This window comes from Muntiacus reevesi, chromosome 4 (genome assembly GCF_963930625.1).
Source record: "Muntiacus reevesi chromosome 4, mMunRee1.1, whole genome shotgun sequence".
NCBI classification, from domain to species: Eukaryota; Metazoa; Chordata; class Mammalia; order Artiodactyla; family Cervidae; genus Muntiacus; species Muntiacus reevesi.
In genome coordinates this window covers 77,829,142-77,843,187 of record NC_089252.1, presented here as the reverse complement: position 1 = coordinate 77,843,187, position 14,046 = coordinate 77,829,142, and positions in this window count along the sequence as shown.

Here is a 14,046-nt window from a genome sequence, read left to right as displayed (position 1 = left end):
TCTAACCAGATCATTTCAGTCAAAGGCTACATAGGTTAACTAGGAGACAGCCAGAAACAGGGAGACTGAAAAAAAAATGCCTTAGGCATAAAACCCTTTCATTTCTCTGTTATAGCAGAGTCCCATTTCTTTCCCAGGATACACCAAGTCCAAGGGCTTAAAGGCCCAATTCACCATCTCTGCTAGCACCTGATACTTGCCAGTGAATACAATCAGTAAAGGAAAATGTGAGCAGAACTTGGTTTGTTATTATAGAAACCCGTATGTACTGTGTATCCAGCTGTAACCTGGATCTAAAAGAGACAATCTAATTTGGAAGAAAAAGCAGAATCATTAGACTCAAAAAAAATATGCTTCTTTTTAATTGAGAGGGAGGAGCTTATTATTTCAGTTCTGTATAATCTGGGTCAAGTTACTTAGCCTCTTTGAGTTTCCGATTTGTTCATTTGTAAAATATTTTGCAAACTTGTTGTGATATGACATTTGTAAAAGCTGACAGAAAGCTTAACCCATAAGGGACACTAAAAGAAATAAAATTACTGGTACTTATTTTAAAACTTATTAATTAGATAAAAATGTATGTATTTATGTCACCTCTTTTGATCCTTATACAGTATGCTCTATTATTATCTCTATTGGACAGATGATAAAATAAAAGATCCCTGACTTGCTCAAGGACATCCAAGGAGTAAGAGGCAGACTAAGACCCAAACCTAGATTGGTCTGATTTTATAGCCATGCAGTCCACTCTGCCCAGCCCTATGGAATCCAACTGCAAGTAGAGCTCCAGCCTAATCAGCTTATGGAACTTACAGGTGTATACACTCACTCCTCAACTGTAAATGATGTTCAAAAAAATTTAGGTAAAATTCTTTATTTCCCATCTTCCTGTGAGATATTAGGCAAAAGTTACAGTGTGGGGTTTCTTCCTTAAATTCTTTAAAAGGAGCTCATTCAGTGGGGAATTACATTTTTTCCTCTTTCTTTTCTTCCATTATGTTGCCTGGAACATGAATGTGAAGGCTGGAGCTACAATGATCATCTCAAACGACCATAAGGCAACTTTGATGATGGAAGTCATACTAAGGATGGAAGAGCAGAAACAGAACCGACCTGGGTCACTGACAAATGTGGCTCTACATTACCAGTTCTGGACTACCAACTACTGGTCCTATTTTTTTTTTTTTTTTAATGTGAGAGGAGGAGAAAAACATTTTTTAAAGCCAAAAAAGACTCCTTCCTTAGTTAGGCCACTGTTCTTTGATTTTTTTCCATATCCAGCTGAATTTAATCCTAACTAATACAGGCTTCCACTATATTTTTCAATTTTATATTTCTCAGACTCAGAGATAAAGTAGTAAAGAGATTTCAATTGCATTTTAAAATTTATAAAGCATAACTGAATCAGGCAAGGTGCCCACAAGAATAGCTAGGGAATACCAAAATGACTGCAGAATCCACTGCTGCTTCTGGCTCAGGAAAAATGTAAAAAATGAAAGGAAAAGCAAATATTCATTATTCTGCCTTGGAGTACTCCAAATATTCATCATTCTGTTCCCAAGGGAAAGATTCTCAAAGACTGAAACTCCTGAAATAAAAACTTCCTATTTATCTCCTCAGAGATAATTATACTAGTTGGTCTTATTTTGTGGATTCACCAGAGCACAAAAAACAAAAGTAGCCCATTGATCTTCATGTTCCTTTGAGGATATGACTTAAGAAGGTTCCAAGTGTCAGAGGTAACAGTCACAACAGCATGGATCCTTTTAAAAGATCACAACGTTGCAAAGCAAGTATACGCCAATTAAAAAAAAAAAAAGAAATGTGATGCAACCATACATTAAATCATATATATACAGATAGATAGATATATAGATAGCTATATTTTAAAAAGAAAACAAATTGGTTACCAGCGGGGAGACAGGGTGGCAACTTAGGGGGAAGGGACTAAGAGATACAAACTACTGTGTATAAAACAGATAAGCAACAAGGATATATCCTACAGCACTGGAAATTATAGCCATTATCTTCTAATAACTTTTAATGGAGTAAAATCTATTAAAAAATACTTAATCTCTATGCTGTACACCTGAAACTTAATATTGCTTATCAACTATACTTCAATAAAAAATCAGTCAGAAATAAATGAATATATAAAATAAATTAAAAGATCACAATTTTTGGTTGCCAGAGGTGGGGCTGGCCAAAATGCATGAAGGCAGTCAAAAAGTACTCCAAACTATAAATAAATAAGTACTGATGATACAATGTACAGTATGATGACTATAATTACTAATACTGGGTTGTATATTTATAAGCTGCTAAGAGAATAAATCTTAAAAATTTTTATCACACACACACAAAATGTATAGCTAAATATGGTGACAATGTTAACTAGACTTTTTATAGTGATCATTTGACCGTATATACAAACATCAAATTATAACATTGTATACCAGAATCAAATATACTTTACATGAATTATGCCTCAATAAAACATTTTGAAAATTTTTAATAAAAAATTCACAATTAAACTAGGTGTTTATATTAGATAACTTTTAAAGGCATCTGTCTACCTCATCTTCTATCCTTTCTTCTAAGAACTGCCTCTCCTATCCTGGCTATCCATCAAGAAGTTCCCAGGGCCAACACTGGCTACTTTGTATCTCTACTGACCAAATCTAGTTGGACCAGCAGTGCACCACTAACCTGAGCTGGGCCAATCAGACTGCCTCTCCAGAGAACTTGAAGTGAAACCTAGGACTGGGAGCTAAGTCACATCAATGTTGGTGTTCTAGAGAGGCACCTGCTCACCTCGGGGTATTGAGATTCTAGAAACTGCTCAGAGACCTGCCCTTCCTAAGCAGTAGTCAGTCCAGGAAACTCCATTCCTTACCTAAACCAGTGGATCACAGATTGCTCCCACTGGCATCCAGTCAATTTAAAGATGATTAAGAGCTACCCAGACAGTAACAAGTCAGTGTGAAGATCCTCAAATGCCGTTAAGGTGGACTTTATCCCAAAGATAATAGTAAGTCAAGGAAATTTTGTGTTTATTAGTGTTTATAGGATGTTACAACCCTTAAATGACCAAACTAGTAATGGGCTAAGGCCAATGAGAAACAAAACGAAAGGATCTATAGAAGCAGTTGAAGATTCAAAAGAAAATGTCAAAACATTTTCCCCAAATTATTTTGGAGTGAAGCATGGCCGCCACCAACAGGGCCCGTGATGTGTGCAATCTGTCTGGATGGTTATGTGGAGACCCTTCCACGTGCCTTTGCAAATCCTCTCTCCACTGTACTCCACCATGCTCTGTGCCCTAAGAGGATCTGGTACTGATTCTTCCCTGTTTGTCCTTCAGAGTTAGTCTATGTCTACCCCAGAGTGGTACCTAATCTCTCTTAGTTTCTCTCTGCCCTGGCTGACCCACTGTAAACAGTCCTGACCTAAAATCTCTTACAACTTCCCTGGTTGCTCAGACAGTAAAGAATCTGCCTGCAATGTGGGAAACCTGGGTTGGGAAGATCTCCTGGAGAAGGGAATGGCTACCCACTCCAGTATTCTGGCCTGGAGAATCCCATGGACTGGATAGTCCACGGGGTCTCAAAGAGTCAGACACAGCTGAGCAATTTTCGCTTCACTGTCACCAGTACATCAGAGGTGAAGACCCAGATATGAGAAATGAGTTTCCTTTATAGTTCCCTACTCAGGAAACAGCCTGATGTATAATGTCCTTATCTGGGGGAATTCTGGGTTATTACAGTCATAAATACACATGTTAACAGCCACAGGGAATCAACAGTCTTCTCAAGGAAACTTTCCTATGTCAATCCAAGATGAAGATGACTTCACAGCAAAATGAAAGGCAGGGAGAAGCATCTCTTGAGTAATAAGAAAGAGCAAAAAGCCACAGGCAAAGTCCAACAAGCAGGGAGAAGCTCGCAGACTCACCCACCTTGGGACTGGAAGTCAGAGCCCATCAGCAGATGCTCGGAACTCATTTTAACACAACCACAACCGCTAGGGCAACCTCTAGGGCAGAACACAGGAAATAGCGGGGAGGCAACTTGACTCCAACAAACTCCTTAGAACAAGGCTTGAAACAGGCCACTAAGTGCTCCCCTCACGTTATGGACATGTTACAGAGTCCTTGATACATCTGCTAAAATAGGCAGTATCTTCACTGAAGCCTGACGTTTGGATTTATCCATTTCTTCATCTATCCATCTGCTCAACAAAACCAGAACATCTACAAAGAACAGGACATGGGGCTATGAATTGGATACACAGAAAAACCAAGATACAGTCCCTAAATACAATCACATAGGACAGAAAGGCATACAGACGGATAAGTGAACAAGTGAATGATCCTAGAACACTGTGACAACTGTGATGATAATGAAATACAGGAGATGAGGGGAGCACAGAGGAAGAAGACAAGACCTGGATTCTGAGGGTCACTGGGAAAGGTTAGGGAAAGCTTCATGGAAGAGGTGACAATTTAGCTGAATTTCAATGTTGAATCTGATATAAAAGGTTCAAGTCCATCCAAGTCTATGGTATTAGGTCACAGGCACCTTTAAATATAAACTTCCAAAAGAGCACAGAGCTATGTTATTTTTTTTTCTTTTTCCACATCCTTCAAGGAAACTCAGTGCCTTAAGTATTACCCAGGGGCTAAAGCACCCACCTCCTCTTTCCAACATGTAGTGTGGTTGCTAAGCAACCACTGCTGAGCTAAATCCAGCCTTATTCTCAATTAATTTGGGGGAGATATTATGTTTTTTTTTTTTTTTCAATTCATGTCCTTGGAGCTTCATTTTTACAAAGAAAAGGAAATAGCTTCAGGCCTTTCTATGTGGTTTAATTGTGAATTTTCTAAATTCTCTTCAGTCGTACATCAATCTCAGCACAGATTCAAAAAAGTCACACTTGTCACTGTGAAGAAGTACAGGTATAAACACTCTGAAACAAACCTTTTCTAGTCACACCTGGTATAAGTCATGAAACTTCCTGAATTCTCTTGGGAAAGAGAAAGGTGATTAAGACAGATTTTGAGTATCTTGTGAAAACACAGAGATCTTGCAAATATAGAGAAAAGTATTTTGCAATTTTATATATAAATACATATATTCAACTTCAGATGCCTGTGGCTATGTACTCAACACAATATCAGGTGTAAAGAGATGAAACAGCAATTTCAGAACAATGTATCTCAGTCCCTGAGAACTTATAATAATACAAATGCATCCCAGTCCTACACAAAGAAAAATGATCTTTTTTCAGTTTTGACTCCCAGAAAGATGTGATCTTTCCTGAAAGGAGTTTCTCAAAGATCCTACTCCAAAACAAGATAAAATAAGACAAAAATTATATACTTACCACTGTCAACGTATGGAAAATCAGACTGAGTCACTTACGTGTATAAATAGAATTAAAATTAATTACATTGGTTAATAAATAAGTTAAAATACAGTTAATACAAATGACTGCCACCCTAGCTCACTAGCTTATCATGTATGACAATGTGTATAGATGTCTATAGAGAAGACAGTATATATAGAATGTAGATCCAGTGCTATAGACAAGTTTTATTAAATTTTGGTTAAGAAATCCCTTTACTCTTTATGGAGTCCTCAAACTGGATAACCCTACCTGCCTACTAGATGCAAAATGCTGGCACATACCGAAGGAAGGAAAATAACATTTTAGAATCCATACCCTTGGAACTTCACTTTACAAAGAAAATATAGGATGGCTCACACCAGAAAGTGATTAAATGAAAAATGAAATATGATACACACAGACTATGAAATGTATAAATCACTACATGAAAAGAGGCAGAATTCTATGTTCTTTTTAAAAATTTCTTTTGTTTGTATATAATTTTAAAGGGTATTTTCTATTTACAGTCATTACAAAATATCAGCTACGTTCCATGTTGCATAGCGCATCCTTCAGCCGATCTTATACCCAGTAGCTTGTACGTGCTACTTAACCGCCCCTACATTGCCCTTCCCCACCACCACTGTAACCATTAATTTGTTCTCTATGCCTGAGTCTGCTTCTTTTCTGTTGTATACACTAGTTTGTTCATTTTTAGAATCCACATATAAGTGATATCATATAGTATTTGTCTTTCTCTGTCTGAATTATTTCACTTAGCAAAATGCCCCCAATCCCTACATGTTGCTGCAAATAGCGAAACTTCATTTTTTACAACTGATTGGTATCCCATTCTGTGTGGGTATGTGTGTGTGTGTGTGTGTAAAAATGTCACATCATCTTTATCCATTCATTTGCTGATGGACACTTAGATTGTTTCCATGTCTTGGCTATTATAAACAATGTTGCTATGAACATTAGGATGCTCTCCAATTACTGTTTGTTTTTTGCTTTTCTTTTTCCAGATACACAACCAGGAGCAGACTTTTCTGTTCCTACGGCTGCTCACTCACTCAGTCATTTTAGACTCTGTGCAGCCTCATGGAGTGTACCCTGCCATACTCCACTGTCCATGGAATTTCCCAGACAAGAATACTAGAGTGGGTTGCCATTTCCTACTCCAAGCGAATTTCCTGATCCAGGGATTGAACCTAGTCTCTTGTGAATCCTGCATTGGCAGACAGATTCTTTACCACTGGTGCCCCCCGCCCCCCACCCCAGGAAGCTGCAAGAAATGGCTATGTCCCAATAAAACTGCATTTATAAACACAGGTCATATGTTGTTTTTGGCCTGAAGGCTATAGTTTACCAGCCTCTGTTTTAAGGAAATGAGGGGTGCAGAAGGGATTTAGCCACCACATCTCTCACTCTGAAGGTGGAAGTGTTGATCTAAGAAGGGGTCATGCCTGCTTCCCTGATGCTATAAGAGCATGCTTCCTGAAGCAGTGTGCTTCATAAACTCGCATCAGTCAGGGTCACTCTATGGTAAGACTCACCAGGGAAGCACTGTCCCCAGCTAGAACCTAGCACTAACGGGCAAGTGGAGCAGAGCATTCCCATGGAAGGCACGCTAAGCTGCCCATCAGGGGATACAGGTTAGGACCTGACTCCCAAATTTGCCACCGTCACCTCTGTTGTCTGTCTGGTCTCAGCAAGACACTTCCTCTCCTCCTGCAAAATGAGTGTGTTGGGGTATACTATCTCTGAGCTTCCTTAAGCACAAGATTTCATGATATTTGGGATAAGTAAATAAAATCTCACAACACCTCCAAAAATCCCAATTTGTTTTTTTTTTGTCATACTGTAGCAATGTTCTCCAGGAACCTTCCAGAAGCATTAACACCCAGGACGAACCATTAAATTCCACCAGCTCCCTTTCCCTACCAGTCAACAGGAAGATGATGAAAGGCAGACAACAGAGAGTGAGCATGAAGGTGGAAAAATTGAAAGTCAAGCCCAAGGAAGAAGGATTAAAGGAACCAAGGTGAAAGGAGGTATTTGCTGTCAAAAGAAAAGGTTCACTGTGGATGAGAAATCTGGCTTCAATTAGAAAGACAGACAAAAACCGCAAGTTACAGCAAATTTGTTCCATATTGTCCCCAAAGTGCGAAGTGAACATTATAAGAAGTACTTGAGTTCAGTTCAAGGAAAAGACCTACTTTGGGGAAATTACAGATTTCTGAAAATGCTGCAGCTATTATAGGCACACCTCATCCATAAAAGTGTGCCAGAAAAGATGGACCAAACACCTGAGATGGTACCAGGATAGAATAAGCAGCTGGGCCAGATTCCTGAGCCAGGCCTTCCTTCTAGCCCTGAGATTCTACAACAAATGATAGCTAGGTGCTTTGTTTAATCAGGCTTCTATTTTATGATTCTCATCTTGGATGAATGTGATCAAAAGGTATTCTTTGAGCTCTCTTTCAACCTTGAAAGAACTCAAGAAAGTTTTCTTCCGATACTGACAATGCTGTAGAGGGCATTTACACCATTTATTGATAAATTTCTTCTCTAAGTGCAGGGGTTATACTTGACACTTGCTAACGGATTATATTTGATTGGCTGTTAACAATAGCTCCCTAGCTGTAACTAATACAAACTTCTCATTGCTCCCCAAAGAAATGTTACTTAACATTTTAGTTCAAGGGAAAGCTGGTGAACATCAGTCACCATACATGAGATAAAGGGTAATCTGTCTGATTAAATCCCTGAGCTAAAAATTAAGCACTGAGAACACCATGCATATTTTATATGATTCTCAGTCCTCAGGCACACAGTGAGATACCAAAACAGGAGTCATACACAGCTGAAGACAGGAATGGACACAGCTTGAAAGAGAGGCGCTTGATGGGAGGTGGTGAGGATAGCAAACTGAGTTTTTCAAAGGAAACTAGAAGAGAGGAGGATTTTTAGAAAGCAGAGTGGCCTTCATAAGATCCTGAGGAAATACAGAGTACACCCCATCCCTTCTCTGCCAAAGGCTCTTCACTTGAGAGGAAAGGAATGCAGAGGTGAGGGCATGAGGCTTCTCACATCATGTCAAGCAGAAGCTCAGGAGACATAATGATGATGAGAAAGTCCCACCTGATGTGGGCCCTCCCTCCCCCACCTCTAGCCTCAAAATCCTCACTCATTCTACCCAGCCTGGATGGCCTCTTTTCTCTCTCTCTCTTGAACTTTCTTAGGCATGCCCCTGCCTCAGCACAGCTGTATCTGCTGTCCCCTCTGACTGGAATGCTTCCTCCACCCCCCACATGATGGCCTGGCTTACCATCTCACCTCCTTCAAGCCTTTCCTTAGAGGTCCCTGGCTTTCTCAGAACTTAACAAAGCATCCTGTTCACAACAGCAACGCCCTGCCCTTCTACCCAGTGACTTTTCTTGCATGCTCTTCCTCCCCATAGGACTGTTCACATTGCAACACATCAGATACTTTATCCTTTTATTCTCTGGACACCACCCCAGCTCCACTGAGTATAAGCTCCATGAACCCGGTGACTGCTGCCTGTCTGAGTCACTGCTGTGCCCCACATAGTAGCCAGCATACTGCTGAATGAATGAAAGAAAGAAAACGAAGGTCCACAGCCAGGAAAGAAAATAAGGAAAAGGAACACTGGAACAGAATGAAAAGAATCGGTGGCAGAGATAACTGGAGGAAGCAGGGAAGGGTAGAAAGGAGAGCAGCAAAGTTTCTGAAGGATGAGCATCAAGAATAGAGCAAGATAACTGGCTCCTGTTATGCCTGCTGTTTCACCTGGCGTGGGGGCTTACTGCCCCACCTCCTGCCTTTTGAAATGAGCTGCTCACGCCTCAAAAGTCCTGTTCTGGCTGAAACAGTTACAGCATCGCAGCAGAGAGGGGTGGGAATAAAGTATTCTCTGGGCTGCAGTAGCGATGGAAGGGGGCTGGGCAACAGGTGAGGCTGGAACTTTCCTGAGCCAAGCAGCTCTTGGTGTCCATTCCCACCAGGCTGCCCAATATCTGGTGGGAACAGAAGGAAAACTCACAGCCAGAGAGCGTGCCTCTTCCTGCCAAACAACAGATTCATCTGACAGTTCCACAGAAACAAAGAATACCAGAGGAATAAGGAAGAATAAACCCATGAAATTCCTCTATGGACTAGGATGGAAGGCAAGATCACAGTAAATAAGAGATGTAACTACTCTGGGGAAGACTCAGAAATGACGGAAGAATGACTAGGTTCCATCAGTTTTTAAAGGTGCCTGTTTTTCTCACACTTGAACATTTCTAAGATCAAGATGACTCTTACATCTGGTGGCATCTTACAAATTCAGTTGACAGCAATGTTTCCCCTTTGCCATTACTCATTAGACAGTGTGTGAATAAAAAAGAACAGAGAGTGTCACTCATGATCTAGTCGTACAAGGGTGAAGTCACAACCCCTTAGTTGTACACTGACAGTGCACTCTGAGAACTCAGGATGAAAAATAAATGAATAAATAAATAAAAGGCACTCTGTGATTCAGATAAGAAGGCCCCAGTTAGATGCGTTATCTCAGGAAGAATTTCAATGACCACTGATTCTTGCATCTTTCCATAAATAGGAGAGCACTAAAATCAGTAACTTGAGATATCTGTTCTTTATGATTAGCAGCAATCTTTTATCAAGATATATGCTTGACTGCATGTGTTTCTTAGCAAAAAAGTGAGTGTGTGCATATATATATATACACACACATACACACACTCCTCCCCTAAGTCTTTGGAAAAATTCCTCAAAGCTGTCTCCCAGGCTATCGTCCTCGATAAGAACTTAAATAACACAAACTCACAACTCCCATGTTGTGGATTTTCCATTAGGTCAACAAAGGGATGGTGCAGCCTATAATCAGTTGCATATTAGATGAAAGGGAATACAGTGGGAGCACAGAGGAACCCAAAGGCCAAAAGTATGCAGACCAGATGTCCAAGTCAATGAGAGGAAAAAGATGTGCCTTGCAGAACTGCATGAGGGATTGAGAGCTTGGGAACATCAGATACCATGAGGCTAGGAGGAAGAACAAGGCAGAAAGTTGGTGAAAGAGCCATGGGCTCCCCCAGATCCCTGCCACCTCACATAGTGATGCAGCCAGGCTACTGCTGTCTTCTTCCAATGATGTGGGTAGGGTCACCAGATAAAACACAAAGGCCCAGTGAAATTCAAATTTCAGATACCAGCTGATTGCATGGGACATACCTATACTAAAAAAGTATTCCTCATTTATCTGAAATTCAAATTTTACTAGGCAATCTCAATTTTGTTTTTCTTTGACTAAATCTAAAAGCTTTAGATTTTGTTTTCTTTGACCAAATCTAGAAATCTTTTTGAGAAATCAAAAGAGAAGCACGTTGAATTCTGATATGAATACTCCATGGAGACTGGGGAAGAAGTCAGGAGTAGAAAGCAAGTAGTTTAAGGAAAATCACACTGAATGATACCTCTGTCAGCACTGTGCAACTCAGCTCCAAGAACACTACCAGTCAGAACCATTAGTTCCACCCCCAGTCACCACTGGAAGAAAGCAAAACAGCAAAGAAAGAAAGCAATGGGCAATTCTCTGGGGACTCTCCGTGTGACAGAAAAAATACCAACTGAATTTGGAGGCTCTCTAATGAAGCAGCTAACACTATACTGAACCTAACACTATACTGAACCATTTTAAAGAGAAGATCACCATTCAACCAGGACCTCACTCTGCTCCTAAAAATCCTAAAAGATGATGCTATGAAAGTGCTGCACTCAATACACCAGCAAATTTGGAAAACTCAGCAGGGGCCACAAGACTGGAAAAGGTCAGTTTTCATTCCAGTCCCAAAGAAAGGCAATGCCAAAGAATGTTCAAACTACCACACAATGGCACTCATCTCACGTGATAACAAAGTAATGCTGAAAATTCTCCAAGCAAGCCTTCAGCAGTACATGAACTGTGAACTTCCAGATGTTCAAGCTGGATTTAGAAAAGGCAGAGGAATCGGGGATCAAATTGCCAACATCTGTTGGATCATTGAAAAAGCAAGAGAGTTCCATAAAAACATCTACTTTTGCTTTATTGATTATGTCAAAGCCTTTGACTGTGTGGATCACAACAAACTGTAAAATTCTTAAAGGGACAGAAATACCAGACCACCTTAGCTGCCTCCTGAGAAATCTGCAGGCAGGTCAAGAACCGGACATGCAACAACAGACTGGTTCCAAATTGGGAAAGGAGTACATCAAGGCTGTATATTATCACCCTGCTTATTTAACTTATATGCAGAGTACATCATGTAAAATGCCAGGCTGGATGAAGCACAAGCTGGAATCAAGATTGCCTGGAGAAATATCAATAGCCTCAGATATGCAGATGACACCACCCTTATGTCACAAAGCAAAGAAGAACTAAAGAACCTCTTGATTAAAGTGAGAAGAGAGTGAAAAATCTGACTTGAAACTGAACATTCAGAAAACTAAGATCATAGCATCCAGTTCCATCACTTCATGGCTAATAGATGGGGAAACAATGGCAGACTTTATTTTCTTGGGCTCCAAAGTCAGTGCAGATGGTGACTGCAGCTGTGAAATTAAAAGACACTCGCTCCTTGGAAGAAAAGCTATGACCAACATAGACAGCATATTAAAAAGTAGAGACATTACTCTGCTGACAAATGTCCGACGAGTCAAAGCTATGGTTTTTCCAGTAGTCATATACGGATGTTCGAGTTGGACCATAAAGAAAGTTGAGCATTGAAGAACTGATGCTTTTTAACTGTGGTGTTGGAGGAGACACTTGAGAGTCTCTTGGACCTCAAAGAAATCAAACCAGTGAATCCTAAAGGAAATCAATCCTGAATAATCATTCGAAGGACAGATGCTAAAGCTGAAGCTCAATACTTTGGCCACCTGATGTGAAGAACTCACTCATTGGAAAAGACCGTGATGCTGGGAAAGATTGAAGGCAGGAGGAGAAGGGGACGACAGGATGAGATGATTGGATGGCATCACTGACTCGATGGACATGAGCTTGAGCAAGCTCTGGGAGCTGATGATGGACAGGGAAGCCTGGTGTGCTGCAGTCTACAGGGTCGCAAAGAGTCAGACACAACTGAGCGACAGAACTGATCTCCCTGCCCCCCTATACATATGAGAGTTAGTTTTCTGCCTAATTTTTAATATGTGTAGACAACAAAAGACCGCTGGACACTTAAAGAAAGCCTGTAACAGGGAGACAGTTACTGACAAAGCAGGAAAAACTCCTAGTACAGAAAGGTGATAAATGGAGGGAAAGAAAACACTTAAAGATAACTAACACCATGTTAGAGGGAAGAAAAGGCACTGCATTCATAAAATAAGACTACCATGCTATTTTAGAAAGGAATAATGAAAGAATAAGAAAAGCCTCAAAGTTAAAAAAGGAATAGTCAACATTTTAAAACTCCATTTACCATATGCGCATGCTAAGAAATTCAGTTGTGTTCAACTCTTTGCAAGCCCACTGGACTGCAGTCCATCAGGCTTCTTTGTCCATGGGATTTTCCAAGTAAGAATACTGGAGTGGGTTGCTCTGATCTCTTCCAGGGGATTTTTTTGACCCACGGATCGAACCCATGTCTCTTACATCTCCTGCACTGACAAGCTGGTTCTTTAACACTAGCACCACCCGGGAAGCCCCATGTGTGCATGCTAAGTTGCTTCAGCTGTGTCCGACTCTTTGCGAACCCCATGGACTGTAGCCCACCAGGGTCCTCTGTCCATGAGATTCTCTAGGCAAGAATACTGGAGTGGGTTGCCATGCCCTTCTCTAGAGGATCTTCCGGACCCCGGGATTGAACCCTTGTCTCTTGTAGCTCCCGCTCTGCAGGCAGATTCTTTAGCACTGAGCCACCAGGGAAGCCCTGCGGAGCACCATTTACCATATAGATGGCAATATCTCTTGGAAAATAAAACAAATGGGCATACAGAAGGAAAGCTGAGGAAAAAAAATAGAATAGTGGGAGAATCCATTCAAGAAGTGCAACATTCAACTGATAAGGGATCTCTTGAAAGACAGAATCTAGAGGGGAAAATGTTACAAGGAATGGAAGAATCTTGCCTAAAGCCAATACCATGAGATCCTGCACTGATGGGGCCCGTACAACACATAGGACAAAGAATGAAAACAGACCTGTTAATATGGCCTTTCAGAACAGCGGTGTTGAAGAAGACTCTTAAGTAACCGGAGGGTTCCAATGGTTCAGGAAGTAGGTACCACATTTCAGGAAAGCTAGCCTCAGGTTAGCACTCTGAGATTGCCTACTGAGACCGCAACTGAGAAGGTCCGGCCTTCTGCATCACCAGGAGTGGTGCCGAGGGGTATGTGAGTGAAGTGAGCGAGACCACTCCTGAGCAGTGGGTCTATGCAGCCTGGCACAAGACAGCAATGGACTCCATCAGCTCTCATGGTGCCACAACTGGCCCCTCTCACAAGAAGCCAAGTTGAGTATTCTGTGCTCAAGTGGTGGTTGCAGACACAGGACCTGATCATATATAAGTGATACAGGGAATGAGAAAGATTCCATGGCACAGCAGCCTTCAGAGCACTCCCAATATTTGCAAATAAAAGCAATTTAAGTAACTGTCATT